The sequence below is a fragment of the Nelumbo nucifera genome, chromosome 3, assembly GCF_055504915.1.
Source record: "Nelumbo nucifera cultivar China Antique chromosome 3, China Antique-T2T, whole genome shotgun sequence".
Classification (NCBI taxonomy): Eukaryota; Viridiplantae; Streptophyta; class Magnoliopsida; order Proteales; family Nelumbonaceae; genus Nelumbo; species Nelumbo nucifera.
The window spans coordinates 89,888,620-89,904,544 of record NC_142651.1 but is presented as its reverse complement, the minus strand read 5'-3'; the positions used below and the strand labels follow the sequence as shown (position 1 = coordinate 89,904,544).

The 15,925-nt window shown below is 43.9% G+C and overlaps 1 protein-coding gene across 3 annotated transcripts in view; it reads right to left on the bottom strand.

Moving 5' to 3' along the window:
• Positions 1-15,925, bottom strand: part of LOC104590541 (phytochrome E-like) — a 70,074-nt gene that overhangs the window by 33,601 nt on the left and 20,548 nt on the right. The window contains exon 4 of one of the 3 annotated variants that reach the window (XR_016083619.1): positions 245-361. The exons of the other annotated variants lie outside the window; for them this stretch is intronic. The gene's annotated coding sequence lies outside the window, so the exon portion shown is untranslated. The remainder of the gene's footprint in view (positions 1-244; positions 362-15,925) is intronic. 3 annotated transcript variants of the gene reach the window in all.

Genomic DNA, 15,925 nt, shown 5'->3' with positions numbered 1-15,925 from the left:
TCATCAACAAACAGTAGAAAATATCTGTACCCACCCATAGAAGAGATATGATATGCCCCCCAAACATCAGTATGCACAATATCAAAAGAGGAATTACTCCTTTTATTACTTAAAGAATAAGAGGTTCTACAATGTTTGGCAAACTCACAACTCTCACACCTCAACTTTGATAACTCAACAGACTCAAATAAAGCAGGAAATAGATTCTTCAAAGACTTAAAAGACAAAGCATAACCGAACTCACAGACTGGGAAACAAAAGACTTCTTATCCACTGACTCCTCCCGACGAGAACTCTCTCCAAGCAGATAGATCCCGTTCGTCTCACGGCCAGTCCCAATCACCTTCCTCGTCTCCAAATCCTGAAAAACACATCGGTCAGGGAAAAAGGTTTCTGAACAGTTCATGTGTTTGGTAATACTACTAACTGAAAGCAGGTTAGTATCAAGCTTAGGAACATGCAAGACAGAAGATAAAGAGATAGTATCCGATAGCTTGATGTCCCCCTTGCCCGAAATGGGAACAAGGGAGCCATTAGCAATGGATACTCTATCTCGGCCAGAGGACAAGTGATAAGAAGTGAACAAAGATGGCAAGCTAGTCATGTGGTCAGATGCACCTGAATCTATTACCCAATAGTGGTCAGTATTACCTGGAGTTGAAGCATGGTAAGCTAAGGCTCGAGTACCTGAATGTGCAAATGCAGATGTGGCAGGAGCTGATGGTGACTGAGATGGCTGAACTGAACTTCCAACTTCCTTTTCCAACTGTATGAGGGCAGCCCGAACAGCAGCTAAAGTCTCTAGGGATGTGCCTGATGAGGATGTTGAATCAGTGTTCACAGCCACATGAGCATTACCCTTCTTATTTCTTAGTTTTGCTGGGACCAAGTGAGGATGTAGCTTCCAACAAGTATCTTTTGTGTGCTTGGGTTTCTTGCAATGTTCACATACCAGATCCCGTTTATCTTCCTTCTTCCGGTCCCTTTCTGAGTCACCTCCTGGCTTAGGTTTAATAATTGTCAAGGCTGGGAAAGAGGGCTGAGGCTGCATCATGACTTTCCTCCTGGTCTCTTCACTATGCACCAGGGAGTATGCTTGAGAAAGGGTCACACTATCTCTTGTCAATATCTGTTGTCGCACAATGTCATATTTTGAATTCAAACCAACCAGAAACTCAAATACCCTATTCCTCTCGACTTGCTTTCTGTGAGTCCACTCAAGGGTCTCTAGATGGTCAATCTCATGCCACAAGGATTTCAAGGTAGAGAAGTAGACAGAAACTGGCTTCTCTCCTTGTTTAAGGCTGTTCACCTCACACTTCAGTTCATAGGCTCTGGCAACATTAAGGGGTTGGGAATAGGTTTCTTTCACAACATCCCATATGTTGTGAACAAGCTGAATGTCAGCATCCAAGAGCTCAACAATATGTTGCAAAGGGCCGAGGACTTACTTAAGAAGGATGAGCCTGTGGTGATGCTTGTTGAAGCTAATAAAACGGGCAAGAAAAAGAGGAAGACAAAGAAGCCTTAGAAGAAGACTACCAAGCCCAAGAAGCAGAAGAAGGACAGGATAGCAGATGCATGTCATTTCTGCAAACAAACCGGCCACTGGAAGATGAACAGTCCTCAGTACCTGGAATCCAAGAAAGGTAATTTCGAATCTTGTGTCATAGAAACCAACTTATTGGTGGCTTCTGCATCCTGGTGTATTGACTCTAGGGCTTCAACTCATGCGTGTAACTCACTGCAGGGGTTCAAGGTAAGCAGAAGGCTGAATGATAGAGAAGTGATGCTCTACTTGGGGACTTCTGCAAGCATTGCAGCTACGGCAATAGGCACCGTAGAATTAAACTTTAGAGGACATATTGTACTTAAAGATTGTCTTTTTGTGCAAAATCTAAGAAGAAATTTGATTTCTGTCTCAAAACTGTGTGCAGATGGATATTCTGTCTTTTTCAGTAAAACGATTACTATTAAAAGAAACAATAAATTCATTGCATATGGGGAACTGGAGAACGGTCTCTATGTTCTACATCCTTCTCTAGAAACTAACATAGCCGAAACTACGTCAGTTGAAATCCCCAAGAAAAGAGCACGTGATACAGTTAATCCCACGTGCCTGTGGCATTACCGGCTTGGCCATATCGGTATTGACCGAATCACAAGACTGGTAAAGGATGGACCTTTGGATTTTCTAACTGTACAAGATCTTCCCACTTGTGAGCCTTGCCTTCAGGGTAAGATGACAAAGAGACCATTTAACGGTAAGCCTGAAAGATGTACAGGCACGCTTGACCTTATACATACTGATGTATGTGGTCCCCTGAGTGTTAGGACCCGTAACTAACATGTGTATTTCATTACATTCACCGATGACTATTCTCGGTATGGTTACGTGTACCTAATGAGACGTAAGTCTGAATCCTTTGAAAAGTTCAAAGAGTTCAGACAAGAGGTCGAGAAACAGTTAGGGAGAGAAATTAAGTCCCTTCAATCAGATCGAGGCGGCGAATATCTCTCTGACAAATTCAGGGACTACTTAAAGGTAAACGGGATAGTATCACAGTTGGCTCCTCCTGCTACGCCACAACTTAACGGTGTTTCAGAGAGGAGGAATAGGACCCTATTAGATATGGTCCGATCACTTCTCAGCCATTCAGAATTACCCACATCTTTTTGGGGATACACATTAGAGACTGCGATATACATGCTGAACCGGGTTCCAACCAAATCGGTTCCTAAGACTCCCTATGAGCTTTGGACCGGAAAGAAACCAAGTGTACGACACTTGAAGATTTGGGGTTGTCCGGCTCACGTTAAAAGAACGAATCCGGACAAATTGGAATCTAAGACTAGTCGTTGCCTATTTGTAGGCTACCCAAAGGGCTTAGTGAGCTACCTATTCTATGATCCAAGTGAGCAAAAGGTGTTCTGCAGTCGGAATGCACAATTCTTGGAAAATAACCACATCTTGGACAATCTTCGTCAGGAAATTGTTCTTGATGAGGAGAGCTCAGATGCAGTGGGAGGTGTCCCACAAGTTCCAGGTAGTGACCAACCTAGAAGATCTACCTGGGTGTCCAGGCCACCGGTCCGTTTTGGTTACGATCAGGATAGTTACCTGATCGAAACCTTGACTAGTGAAGAGGATCCCGTGACTTATACGGAAGTTATGTTGGACATAGACTCCCTTAAATGGGTAGATGCCATAAGAGTTGAGATGGACTCAATGGAGACCAATGGAGTCTGGACTCTAGTGGATCCGCCCTCCGGGGTAAAAGCAATTGGTTGCAAATGGATCTACAAGAGGAAGAAGGGCCCCGATGGCAAGGTTGAGACCTACAAAGCTCGTCTAGTGGCGAAAGGATACACTCAGAAAGAAGGCATCGATTATGAGGAAACCTTTTCGCCCGTGGCCATGCTTAAATCCATTAGGATCCTGCTAGCTGTAGTAGCTTACTATGACTACGAGATTTGGCAGATGGATGTCAAAACTGCGTTCCTGAATGGAGATCTTACTGAAGATATCTATATGCAGCAACCGCAAGGTTTTGTAGCTGTGGGTCAGGAACACATGGTCTGTAAGTTGAATAGATCCATATATGGACTCAAGCAAGCTTCTAGAAGTTAGAACATCCGATTTGACTCTATGGTCAAAAAGTTTGATTTTGAGCATAATCCGGATGAACCCTGTGTTTACAGGAAGACCAGTGGTGACAAGGTTCGTTTCTGGTTCTGTATGTAGATGACATTCTACTCATTGGGAATGATGTAGGAATGTTAACTACGATAAAAGTATGGCTATCACAGCAATTCTCAATGAAAGACCTTGGAGAAGCCTCCTATATACTAGGTCTTCCACTCTATAGAGATAGATCGAAGCGGATAATAGGATTATCCCAATCTGCTTATATTGACAAAATAGTCAAGAGATACAGCATGGAAAACTCCAAGAAAGGAAATGTTCTTTTCAGGCATAGAGTCAATCTCTCCAAGAAGATGTCTCCAAAGACCTCTGAGGAGATCGAGAGCATGAAATATGTTCCCTATGCCTCAGCCGTAGGGAGCATCATGTATGCCATGCTGTGCACTCGTCCTGACATCACCCAGACAATGAGTGTAGTAAGCAGATTCAGGCCAACCCAGGGCAGGAGCATCGGACTGCTGTGAAATGCATACTTAAGTACCTTCGAAGGGCAAAAGAGTTTTGTCTGGTATTCGATGGTAGTTCACTACAGATCCAAGAGTATACAGAAGCGGATTTCCAGTCGGATCCAGATGATAGAAAGTCTACATCTGGATATGTTTTTACGATAGGATCGTGTGCTGTTTACTGGAAAAGCAGCAAACAGGGGTCCACAGTAGACTCCACAACCGAGGCCGAATACATTGCTGCAAGTGAAGCTGCCAAGGAAGCCGTGTGGATGAAGAAGTTCGTTCACGAATTGGAAGTAGTTCCGTCCAGCACATCACCCATCCCATTGTTGTGTGACAACAATGGAGCGATTGGTCAGGCTAAGGAGCCAGAGCCCACTCGAAGTCGAAGCACATCGAGAGGAAGTACCACATACTCCGGGAGATTGTTGGTAGAGAGGACATCTTGATTCAGAAGGTAGCATCAGCGGAGAATGTAGCAGACCCATTGACTAAGCCATTGACACAGAAAGTGTTCGAGAAACACGTGGAAAGTATGGGACACCGGCTTATACCAGATTGGACCCAAGTGCAAGTGGGAGCTGTTAGACAGTTGTATGCCCTTAGCTTCAATCAGAAATATGTACATCATGAATTTATTGTAAATGAATAAAGTACACTTTTGATTCATGTTCCTATGGTGTGTTTTTGTGTAATACCCTTAAACTGGACACTTAATGAGACTTGTGTTAGTTTAGAATGTTCATAGCCATTGGGTAAGTCTGGGGAGATTTATCCTGCCAAGGCTAACACTAGTGTGTTGCCAACTGTTAGGGGTGGCTTGTCTCAGCTACCAGGGTGAGACCCGAAGCACATGCAGTGTAGGATTAATAGAACCTTTGAACCGGACCAGATTTCCAGTATTGCCCTGGACCTTGGAGATAGATAAGCAAAACTGGAAAGTTACACCTGACCCTTAGACTCGATTATGATACTACACTAAGTGACGGATCAGGCTGTCTTTGATGTACCAATCAGTGAGATCCTTAGCGGGGGTCAAAACCTGGGTATGTTGGGACAGTTCGAGAATTCATCTGAGTGGGTGATCATAGTGACAAGATCAGCCCCTTTGTCGGACAAAGGTAATGATCGGGGATGCACTCTCTCTGATGGAAACCAAGACTGCCGGCAGCCGATTTCAATTGCTGAGATTTTGTTTTGCAAAATATATATATATATATATATATGCTATGGTTTCGAAATGATTTGCAAAAGGTTTTAATTCCCGGGATCCATGTAAGGAAAGAGTGCAACACTGTTCCTTGCAGTCGAGGGAGAGGTCCTCCCTTGTCGGGCAGTGTTTGATCATTATGGGCTGAGAGGTAAAGTGTAAGACCATTGAGGATAATACTTGATAGGCTAATCTTGCATCTGCCCACAGTCCTTGGGTGTTACAAGGTGGCTTGGCCCAGGGACCACTTAGGGTAAGTGTTGGGCCCATAGAGCCAATAAGATGGGTTTCAGGGGGTGCACTGTCCATAACAGTGTATTCGGGCAGGCCTTGTAACAAAGGCTAGGCCGAACCCATGTGGCTGATGTGTAGATCAATGTTTGGGTCCCACGCCATACAAGGAAGCCCAACAGGGCAGCAGTTTGGAAACCTAAGTGAGTACATAACCTTAAATGGGCCTTAAGCCCATTTCGAACTAGGCTGATTTGATCAATCAATTAAAAGGGGCGAATTCTGAGGTGGACCAGCTCATAGGATTGGGCCTAGACCCTATCCACTTAGAGAGTCCAAGATCTAAATAAGATTTAGATCTGGAAGCCTCCTAATTAGATTAGGAGATGGCTGATCTGATCTGCAGATAAGATAAGGGTTCTCCCTTATCACTTAAAGGGACTTCTAATCCAAATATAATTTGGATCAGCAGCTCCTAATAGAATTAGGAGCTGATCCCTTTAAATCTATAAAAGGAGGGGGCGGCAGCCTTTAGAGATGCAACCCAAAAACTCTTGTCTTCAGAGCTGAAATCACAAGAAGAGAGAATTCTGCACCCTGCGAAATCTCTCTTGCCGCCTCCTTCCTGTCGCCGCCATTACCTTCAGTTCGATCTCCAGCTCTTGGGAAAAATCAAGATCTGATCTTGATATCAATCTTTTGGGAAAAGATTGATTGGAGTTGTACTCACAAGCCATCCAGTTGATCCTTGCGAAGGGTCAAGTTCTTTTGAAGAACATTGCTGATTCTGCTCCATCCTGCACTGCGCCATCTTTAGTGGGAGCAGTCTTTGGATCCTTTCTTGGGCGTGAACACCTCCATTGGGAGATATTATTTCTCCGTATCAGGTACATCCTCCCTCCTACTCCTTTTGGTTCAGATCTGGTTTAGTTAATGGTTCAAGATTGATCCTTGAAAATATGTTTTTCTAAAATAGGGAATTCGATTCCCTGCAAAGATGGGAGAAATTTTTGAAATTTGCCCAGTCCATTCCGCAAGACTTGGGCGTCCATGTGATGGATATCCTATCCCTTGAGGTTTCAAAATGTTTGCAAATGGTTTTAATTCCCGGGATCCATGTAAGTAGAGAGTGCAGCACTGTTCCTTGTAGCCGAGGGAGAGGACCTCTCTTGTCGGGCAGTGCTTGATCATTATGGGCTGAGAGGTTAAGTGTAAGGCCATTTGGAATGATACCTGATGGGCTAATCTTGCACCTGCCCACATTCCTTGGGTTTTTATAAGATGGCTTGGCCCAGGGACCACTTAGTGTAAGTGTTGGGCCCATAGGGTCCATGTGATGGGCTCAAGGGGTTCATTGGGCTCTCCAGTGAATTCGGCCAGGCCTTGTAACAGAGGCTGGGCCAAACCCATGTGGCTGGTGTGTAGATCAATGCTTGGGTTCCACGCCATACAAAGAAGCCCAACTGGGTTCTCTCTTCCTTTTCTGGGTTGCTGTAGTGAAGACCTAGGGGTGTAAGAGAGTAAAGCAAGTTCGAACCTAGGGTTTCTCTTGGTTGTAGGACTCAAGGGAAGTAAGACCCAGAAGTAGATGTCCTACTAGGTTATTTCCAGCAAATAGTAGCTATTTGGCTACTAAGAGAGGTCTGTGTAGGACAGACCTAGTTGAGGACTGATTTCAGCAGTCCTAGCACTAGCCGAAAGGGGCTTAGCTACTTCTACAGTTGCAGCTTCGGTGCTCCAGCAAGACTCGCACAGACTTAGCTTCTTCTACAGAGCCCACTGTTCACTTGCTACTGTTGCAGCCTCGAACTGTTCACTCACTACTGTACCCGAACTGTTGTAGTTTTTGGTTCAGCCCAAGTGAAAGCTAAATTACTGTAGCCGAAGTAGCAGAAAAGAGAAGAAGAAGAAGAAGAGATGCTAGAATGTCGAACTACTCTGCTCAGTCGACAGTACTATTATTTATATTATGGTGTAGTACAATGATACAGGAAGTTACTAGAATGCCCCTGATTAGTGATGGGACACCCAGACAACTTAAAACATTAAACAGGATTAGGCCCATTAACAAAGGCCCAGTACAGGACAACTTAAACTTAAGTATAGGCTAATAAGAACTCTTAACAGCCGAATACTCGTACATACAAAGACTTCAATCCAACACTCCCCCCCAAGCTAAGCATGGATATTAATCATGTTTAGCTTGCCAAGCATGTCCCTAAACTTTGCTGCTGCCAGCCCTTTAGTCAGTACATCCGCAATTTGCATCTCAGATGGAGTATAAGGCACATAGAGTTCACCCGAGACAATTCTTTCTCTAACAAAGTGCCGATCAATCTCAATATGTTTTGTCCTGTCATGCTGCACGGGATTGTTGGCAATGTTGATGGCAGCTTTATTGTCACAATACAGCCTGAGAGGACCTTCAGCCTTAATGCCAAGTTCATTAAGAAGAGTTCTGAGCCATAAGAGTTCAGCAACCCCGTGGGCCATAGCTCGATACTCTGCTTCTGCACTTGATCTAGCCACTACATTCTGCTTCTTACTACGCCATGTGACCAGGTTTCCTCCCACAAATGTATAGTAACCCGAGGTTGACTTCCTGTCTCCAACAGACCCAGCCCAATCTGCATCAGTGTAGGCTTCAATTTCAATTCTATTGTTTTTCCTGAAGAGAATTCCCTTCCCTGGGCAAGTCTTCAAGTACCTGAGAATCCTTTCAACTGCTTTCATATAGGAATCTTTGGAGAGTGCATAAATTGACTGACAACATGCACAACATAAGCAATATCTAGCCGAGTGAGGGATAAGTATATCAGCTTCCCTACCAATTTTTGGTATCTTTCTTTATCACAGTAGTCCTCCCCTACTGATTCCTGCAGGCCATGGTTTTGTTCCATTGGAGTATCTGCTGGCCTGCACCCCATCATGCCTGTTTCCTCTAGGAGGTCAAGAACATACTTCCGTTGACATATGTAGATTCCCTCTCTTGACCTGGCAACTTCAATCCCAAGAAAATATCTCAAATGACCCAAGTCTTTGATCTCAAATTCAGAAGCTAGAAACTCCTTCAGTATTTTTATCTCTTCCAAGTCATTCCCGGTAATTACCATATCATCCACATAAACAATGAATGCAGTAAGTTTGCTATCCTGTCTCCTTATGAACAAGGTATGGTCTGCACCACTCTGAGTGTACCCCACTTTCTTCATGGCCCCACAGAGCCTCTCAAACCATGCACGGGGAGATTGCTTCAACCCATATAATGCTTTCCTCAGTTTGCACACCTTTCTACTAAAGTCATAGCCTGGTGGAGGTTCCATAAATACCTCTTCATGAAGGTCACCATTTAAGAAGGCATTCTTCACATCCAGCTGATGAAGTTCCCATGAAAAATTTGCTGCTAGTGACAATAGAACCCGAATTGTGTTGAGCTTTGCTATCGGGGCAAAGGTTTCTTTGTAGTCAAACCCTTCTTTCTGAGTAAACCCTTTGCCACAAGTCTAGCCTTGTACCTTTCAATGGACCCGTCCTCCCTGCGCTTTACAGTAAACACCCACTTGCACCCAACAGTGGTCTTCCCCTCTAGCAGATCCACTAATTCCCAAGTTCTTGCTTTCATTAGGGCTTTCATCTCTTCATTCATAGCTTCTTTCCACCTTGGATCAAACACAACCTCTGAGTACCTAGAAGGAACACGCACAGAGAAAAGAGTAGACACAAAGGAGTGATAGGCAGGAGATAAATGTGAGTAAGAAACAAAATCAGCAATGGGGTGCCGGGTGGTGCAAGAGCGGATAAGCTTACGGAGAGCAATAGGAAGATCCAAATCAGAAGTATGAGAGTTGAAATTACCTTGGATTGTAGAGACAGATTGATCCAAGTCCAACTGGTTGCTGTCATGAGGTTGAGGACCCCTTTTTCTTCTGTTGTATGTATCTCTTTTTGTTGCCTACTGGAGCCTTCAAGAACATTTGCAGCATCAGGAGAGGTAACTGGCACAGTGGGAGCCTCACTGGGTTGACCCGGAATGTGAGTAGGAGGAGAGGATGGAAGACCCGAGGCAGATAGGGGAACAAAAAAAGGAGAATGAGAATCCTCTTCCATCCCACTAGTCTCCCCCTGAAGAGGATTCTGAGAAGACTGAAAATAGGGTTGAGACTCAAAGAACACCACATCTCTGGTGACATACTTTCTCTTGGAGACAGGGTCATAACACTTGTAACCCTTTTGTGTAGGAGAGTACCCCAAGAATATTCCCTTTGTAGCCTTAGGATCTAGCTTAGTCTTCTTTGGATCCTTCACATGTATGAAGCATATACAGCCAAAGACCCGAGGAGGAAGGGGAAAGTCTGGAAGAGTGGGGCACAAAACAGAGAAAGGGGTTTTCATACCCAACACCTTAGATGGCATCCGGTTTATCAGATATGATGCAGAAAGTACAGCTTGAGACCAGTATTGCTTGGGGACTTTGTGTTGGAATAGTAAGGCTCGAGCTGTCTCCAATAGATGTCTATTCTTGCGCTCAGCAACCCCATTCTGCTGAGGAGTATAAGCACAGGATGATTGATGTAGTATGCCAGCATCTTCTAGGAATAAGTTCAAGGATTTTTCAAAGTATTCAGCAGCATTGTCTGACCTGAATTGCTTAATCTTCTTATTAAACTGTGTTTTAATCATCTTGCAAAATGCCATGGTTATCCGTGGTACTTCATCCCGTCCTTTTAACAGGTAGATCCATGTACAACGAGAGTAGTGGTCAATAAAACGGATAAAGTACCGGAAGCCATCAAAGGAAACAATGGGTGAAGGGCCCCAGACATCAGAATGAACCAAATCAAAAGGAGCACAAATTTCATTGCTGGAAATTGGATACACTGTTCTACATTGTTTTGACATTTGACATACTTCACAGGTTAGCCTCTGACTTGGAATGCCCTTAAACAATTCGGGAAACAACATTTCTAATGAGGAGAAAGACACATGACCTAGCCTAGCATGCCAAAGATGCAGCTTAGCTATTGACTCCACACTTTCCGGATTACTAGTAGCAGATGCTTGTAAGGCTGAGCCGATGTCTGCATCAAGGTAGTAGAGGCCTCCATACTCATGACCGCACCCAATCGTTCTCCTTGTCAATCTGTCCTGGAAGAAACAATGAGTAGGAAAAAAGGTTATACTACAGTTCAAATTTTTGGTAAGTTTTGAAACAGACAAGAGATTTGAGGTAAGACTGGGAACATGTAAAACTGATTTAAGAGAGAAGTCCTTGCTTAGGTCAACAATTCCCTTTCCAGAGATAGTGGAGAAAGACCCGTCAGCAACTCTCATCTTATCCTGACCAGACAACAAATGATATGAAGAGAATAGGGAAGACATATGTGTCATATGGTCAGTAGCACCGGAATCAATAACCCAAGAAGTAGAGTCAATAGAGCCAGTGGCACTGAAGGCAGAGGCTGTACCTGATCTAGCAAGAGATGTAGAAGCAAAAGAATTATTTCTTAGACGGGCTAATGCCCTACTAAGGATCTCAATCTCACTAGCAGTGAAGCCCAATGTACCAGTTCCAGAGGAATCAACAACCTGTCCCATAGGAGAAGAAGACACTGTTGGTGTATTTTGTGAGTTGTCATCATTGTTGCTGGCGACAAAATTCCCACTTGCCGCAGGCCTGTTATCTCTAGAAGAAACATCTCTGGGTATTGAAGACATCTTAACTGCAGCCACTGTGTAGGTGACACTGATTGAGACTAGCCGAAGCAGTTCTGAAGGTTCTGAACCAGTTCTGGAGCAGATCTGATTAGCTGAAATGATCACAGCAGGTTCTGACAGCACTCGACACAGTTTCAGACTTGCCGAGACTGTCACTGTTCTGAAACAGTTCAGTTACAACAGCAAGCAAGGAGTTCTGGGCTGGTAACCGACCTGAAGCTAAGGGTTCTCAACTATTGTGATATGCAGACTCCACTTGAACTTTGAGTACTGCAACTGTAAAGAGAGTGCCCTTCCTTGCGGCCAATACTAGGACTGCTGACATCAGTCCTCAACTAGGGTTCACAGTGCTGAACAATCTGGAGCTGGCAGCTCCCTAGGTAATCTCACAGCAATGGTGAGGGGTTTCGGACTGATAACCACCCTGAACTTGGAGCTGTTTGCCACATTGCTATGATGGTAGAAGTGTTCACAGTGCTGGTAGAACACTAGATAGACTTCACTTGGGCTGAACCAAAAACTGCAACAGTTCGGGTGCAGTAGTGAGTGAACAGTTCGAGGCTGCAACAGTAGCAAGTGAACAGTGGGCTCTGTAGAAGAAGCTAAGTCTGTGCGAGTCTTGCTGGAGCACTGAAGCTGCAACTGTAGAAGTAGCTAAGCCCCTTTCGGCTAGTGCTAGGACTGCTGAAATCAGTCCTCAACTAGGTCTGTCCTACACAGACCTCTCTTAGTAGCCAAATAGCTACTATTTGCTGGAAATAACCTAGTAGGACATCTACTTCTGGGTCTTACTTCCCTTGAGTCCTACAACCAAGAGAAACCCTAGGTTCGAACTTGCTTTACTCTCTTACACCCCTAGGTCTTCACTACAACAACCCAGAAAAGGAAGAGAGAAGATGAAAAGACAGCAAGAGAAGAGAGTGTGTGCCGGCTGAAACCAGGAAGAAGCTAATGCTCTGATACCGTGAAAGCTAAATTACTGTAGCCGAAGTAGCAGAAAAGAGAAGAAGAAGAAGAGATGCTGGAATGTCGAACTACTCTGCTCAGTCGACAGTACTATTATTTATATTATGGTGTAGTACAATGATACAGGAAGTTACTAGAATGCCCTTGATTAGTGATGGGACACCCAGACAACTTAAAACATTAAACAGGATTAGGCCCATTAACAAAGGCCCAATACAGGACAACTTAAACTTAAGTATAGGCTAATAAGAACTCTTATCAGCCGAATACTCATACATACAAAGACTTCAATCCAACACATGTGATGGGCTCAAGGGGTTCATTGGGCTCTCCAGTGAATTCAGCCAGGCCTTGTAACAGAGGCTGGGCCGAACCCATGTGGCTGGTGTGTAGATCAATGCTTGGGTCCCACGCCATACAAAGAAGCCCAACTGGGCAGCAGTTTGGAAGACTTTTGAACACATAACCTTATTGGGCCTAAAGCCCATTTCGAACTGGGCTGATTTGATCAGTCATTATTAAGAGGCGGATCTGAGATTAGGATGAGCCCAAAAGCTTATCTAATCTACAAATAGGATTAAGAAGAGTCCTAATCCAAATACAGATTTGGATAAGGGCAACTCCTAATATGATCAGGAAATCCTTTCTTAATCATTAAGCAACTGGAGGAAACCCTAATCGAATTACAAGAATTCGAACCCTAGGGGATTTGCATAGAACACACTTTGCAGTTTTGTGACATAGGATCTCAGAAACCCTAGAGAAAAGAAAAGCAGTTCGCCATCTATTTCTCTAGCTCCCTCCAGTTGCAGCCGCCATCCATCTGTCACAGTTCGTTTTTCTCTGTCAGAGAAAGATCAAGAAAAGTTCTTGATATTAGTCTTTGTTGAAAGGCTGATTCGATTTTGGTGGTCATTGTCATCCAAAAAATTCTTGTGAAGGATTCAGTGTGTAGGACGCACCCTGCTGGTTCTGTTCCACAGTTGCTGTGTCATCTTCAGCAGGAGCAGATCTTGGTGCCTTCTTTGAGCATGAACACCAACTTTGGGAGATATTATTTCCCTGGATCAGGTATAATTACCTCCCTTTTCCTTTTGGTTCAGATCTGGTTCGATTCTAGTTCAAGTAGGATCCTTGAATCTTGATTCTAAAATTAGGGTATGTGATTCCCAGTTGAAAGGTAGGTAGAAAAATTTTGAAATTCGCCCACCCATTCCGCATCTGTTTTGGCGTCCATACGATGGATTCTACCATCCCTTTCAATATAGAAGACATCTTCTCCTACTTGCAAAGATCAAAACTGTAAACACAATATACAGAGAACTGTTTCAGACTTACGGAACTTGCTGCACTGCAAACTCTGTCCAGAGAACCCGTAACAGAGCTGAAACCACGAGCACCACACTGCTGCACTGTGCTCTAATTACTGCTGTCAGACTTACGGAACTTGCTGCACTGCAAACTCTGTCCAGAGAACCCGTAACAGAGCTGAAACCACGAGCACCACACTGCTGCACTATGCTCTAATCATTGCTGTCGCAGCCTGTAATCTCTGCCACAACCAGTTCTAGGACTGCCGAGATCAATCCTCCCACCTAGATCTGTTCCACACAGATCTCTCTTATCCGAATGGCTACAATCTGCTGTACTGAGTCTATTAGGGCATCAGCTTCTGGGACTAACTCCCCTTGGGCCCTACAACCAAGGGAAACCCTAGATGTAGGTCCTGCTGTGTTCTACGACCAACCCTAGGGTTTCTTTGCAGCAACCAAGATAGAAAAGAGGAAGAAAGAGAGTTGGATATGAGTAGAAGATGAAGCGGCGGCTGTAACCAGGTGAAAGATTAGAGCTCTGATACCATGTTTGCAGGAATGAAGCTGCCGAAGGAGAAGAGAAGAAGAAGAAGAAGGAGAGTTGAGAATGGCGGCTATAATCTCTCAGTCGGCCCTACTCTATTATTAATAAGTGTATTACATAATGTTACACAAATAGACTAGAATGCCCCTGATTAGTGATGGGACACCTAGACAAATAAAAAAAAACACTAAGATTAGGCCCAATAACAAAAGACTAAAGACCCAACAGAGATAAATAAATATATTAAGACAGCCGAACCAACAAATGCTTCCCCAAAATTCTTTGCCGTCGAACAAAGCCCTAGATCTTCTAAAGGCTTCTTCTTGGAAAGCGGATTCCTTCTCGAAGACGTAAAGGCTTGAGGCCTGTGAAGAAACTTCCTCTTCTTCGCTAGAGAATGAATCAGAAGTTGATGAGGATGAAGGGGTAGGGGGGGTGATTCACCTCTTTAGGAGCAGCTTCCATGCTAAGAGGGGTATCAAGAAAGTTGTTGTCTTCAAACCAAGGAGTTGCAGAAGGGCTATGAGTGTCGGCCTCTGCATGCAACTGGGTAATATGGGCTTTAGTCTTCAGTCGGCCCAAGATCTTTGATTGGGTATGTGAAGCAATGAGAGGCAAGTTCACCCAGTCGGTTCCAAGGGGTGGTTGTGCCTTCAGCTCTCTCTACTGGTTTTGGGAGAGAGAATTTGAGTTTAGGTGAATAGGCCTTAAAGAGGAAATTTCGTGTACCTCCTCTTTTGAGACTTGCTTCTCACGCAAAGGAGCATGCTCTGCAGCTAGCAGTTTTGACTCGGAAGACTCGGTCTTCTTCTCCACTTTGACTGCCACAAAGAACCAGACATTTCTGTCTAAAATTGGTATTGAACGAGGGATGGAGTGGATTCTTTTACTTTTTACTTTAATTCTAGTGAATCACAACTCCTAAAGAAGCTTCATGTTTGGGTCTACTTCCACAAGGCCTCTGCAAAGATTACCTATCAAAGAAAAGATTTCTTCAGTCCAAAGGTGGAAAGGGAGACCATGAACCGTCACCTAGCTGTTGAAGTTTAAGTTGTCTGGGACTGCGTTCGCTGTTGGTCACCATTGCATGATTGATACAGATGTGATTCAGACCAATAAAATTAGCAGAAAAAATTAAGATTAAAAAGCAAAAGAAGTAGAGAAGAAAAGGAAGACAGCAAGAAAAAGGAAGAATGGAGAAAGAAAGGAGGAGTTCGATAATCTCCTCTTTTCTCCCACTAATCTTTTATTAAACTTGCTTAAGTTACATAATTTACAAGACTGCCCTTAAATAGGCGTCCACATCAGCAATATACTTAGAAACATAAACAAGAGCTAAAGGCCCATAAAGAAAAGGCCCAATAAGAAAACATAGCAAGAAAGAACTAATAAAAAAGACACTAATGGGCTAGGGCCCATTCGACCCAGTCTCTCTAGACTCCCCCTCAAGTTGAGCATAGATATCAATCATGCCCACCTTGCTTATATAGTGAACCAACTTTCCTTTAGGAACACCTTTTGCCAAAACATCCGCCAACTGTTCTTCAGAGGCAACAAATGGTAGACAGATTTCTCCTGAGGCAACTCTCTCTCTCGTATAAAATGCATGTCAACTTCAATGTGTTTAGTTATGTCATGTTGAACAGGATTATGTGCAATGTTGATAGCAGCCTGGTTGTCACAATATAACATCATTGGCTTCTCACAGTCTATACCCAATTCTTCTAAAAGTGATCTCAACCACAAAAGTTCAAAAACTCCATGTGCCATTGCCCTGTACTCTGCTTCAGC